A 2,332-nucleotide genomic window follows, 5' to 3' on the forward strand; every position below is an offset into this window, starting at 1 on the left:
TAGCGGCAGAGGAGTGGAGGTTGAGAGCTGGGCTGTAGAAAGAGAGAAGGGAGGTGAGGTAGGAGGGGGCGAGGTGACGGAGAGCCTTGAAGCCGAGGGTGAGGAGTTTTTCTTGATTCGTAGGTTGACAGACAGCCCCTGGAGATTTTTGAGGAGGGGAGTAACATGCCCATTCTATTGTATTGTAGGTCAACTCTTTTCATTGTACTCTTCAAGGGCTTAGTCGCATGTTTTGCACATAGTAGGTGCTCAATTAATGTCATTGTTTGATTGATTTGTTGCATTCCGTGAGTACTCAATAAACACTATTACCAAATATGATTACCACCACCACCACTACAACCACATTCAAACATCATTAGGTTCACTTTTCTATTTGTGTGCAATTAGGTGAACAGTTCTATGCTTCCTAAAATAGAGATCAGAAATTCTCCAGCATCATGGGATTTTATAATGGCAAACTCTGCCTTTTGATTTATTGTCCATCTTCTTCCTGATGGTTGTGCCCGGTGTTTAGAACACTGCTTAGCACATGGTAAGTGCAAACAACTACCATCATTATTATTATTATTATTATTCCCAATTTTATATTGGACTCCTTGACTTCCACAGCCAATGAAGACTTAGCAATCTCAATAACAAGTTGTGATGTGAGAACTTGGAGCCAACTATATCTTAGTTGTAGCTCGGATTATTTTTCCATAGATCCATTACTTAGCATTTGTCCATACTGAAAGTCATTTAATGTTTACTCCATTCTCGGGACCACAAAGAATATGTGCACATAAAAATGGCATTCACCAAGTGTGAAAGTTTAGTGTCACCTACAAACGTGGTGATTGTCTTGCACATTGCCTCTCCCAGAACATTCATGGATATTTTAAACTATCTCCTATGGTCTCTTTGGCTTCCAGATAGTTTAAGAGCAAATGCAAATTTAATTTTTGTTTGGGAAGATTGAATTCACCTTTCTCCCCCTCCCCATGTGGACATCATCCACCTCTGGAAGTTGCTATCCTGGAACATTACTTCGGGGTAGACTGGAATAGATATTTTGGCCATCATGCTGAACAGAAGCTTTCAGATCATCCTAATTCAGTGTTTCCAATTCTATCTAGCACAGATGAGCCATTTTGGTTTTATCTTTAAGTGCTGTGAATTTTGCGATTCTGAAGAAATCAAGAAAATGTTTTTGAGTGACTTGATTTTCACAATTCTTTTCATCACTCAGACTGGGTTTGGGCTTCTGGGGTATTCAATTCTGCTCATGCTGTATGTCACCATCTTCATTTCCCATCACTGACAGAAGAAGATCACAGACCTGATTCTCATTCACCTGACTTTGGCCAACACAGTGACTCTTCTCACCCAGACTACTCCAGGGATGGTTATTGCCTTCAGATGGGAGAATTCTCTGGGTGTTATTGGGTGCCAGGTCAACTCCTACATCAGGAGAGTGGCCAGGGGACTATGTATCTGCACCACCTGTCTCCTAGCGGTTTCCAGGCTGTCACCATCAGCCCCAGTAACTCTGGCTGGGCCCATCATAAACACCAGGTCCCCAAATTGATCTTGCCTGCCTTTATCATATTCTGGATCATTAATCTTTTAGTGGAAATGAATGTACTAAAACCAATTGTAGACAGCAGAAATGTCACCATCCCAATCAGTGGCAATAATAGGAAGAGTTGTATTAACATATATTATTTAAATAAGCTAAACAGTTCTTCGTTCCTCACTGCTAAAACTGTCCGTGATGTTTTCTCTGCACTCCTTATGAGCTGGGCCAGTGGCTATACGGTACTTATGCTACACCACCACCGTAGGCATGTCCAGCACATTCACAGCAGCAGGCAAACCCACAAAGCTTCTCCAGAGTCCAGAGCCGCCCAGGCCATCCTGCTTCTGGTCACTTGTTTCATTTCTTTTTACTGTGTCAATAGCAGTATTATTCTGTTTTTGAATTTTATCAAGATGGATGACATGACACTTTATGATCCTTTATTATTTCTGGGTTCATCTTATGCTTTCTTTTGCCCCTCGGTGCTGATCAGCAGTGATCCCTATATTTCCAGACTCAAATCAATCTTTTAAGGAGCTGAGATACCATTCTCAGCTATCTTTCCTTCTATGTAATGAAGGAAAGAAATTCATTTCAGCTCTTGTTTTCATTCATGGTATAAAGAATGCCTGTAAAGGCTCTAGTAAATCTAGTCATTCTAGTCAATCTAGTCAGCCGAGTCAGGAGATCTAGCTTTAGTCCGAGCTCTGTCTCTGGCCTGCTTTGTGACCTTGGGCAAGTTGTTTGCCTTCCCTAAATCTCAGTTTCTTC

At 41.5% G+C, this 2,332-nt stretch overlaps 1 pseudogene; it reads left to right on the forward strand.

Annotated features, from left to right (window-relative positions):
• Window positions 1-1,063: 1,063 nt before the first annotated feature.
• LOC119923441 lies at window positions 1,064-2,094 on the forward strand (annotated as a pseudogene).
• Window positions 2,095-2,332: the final 238 nt, after the last annotated feature.

The sequence above is a fragment of the Tachyglossus aculeatus genome, unplaced genomic scaffold, assembly GCF_015852505.1.
Source record: "Tachyglossus aculeatus isolate mTacAcu1 unplaced genomic scaffold, mTacAcu1.pri scaffold_1_arrow_ctg1, whole genome shotgun sequence".
In the NCBI taxonomy this organism is placed as follows: Eukaryota; Metazoa; Chordata; class Mammalia; order Monotremata; family Tachyglossidae; genus Tachyglossus; species Tachyglossus aculeatus.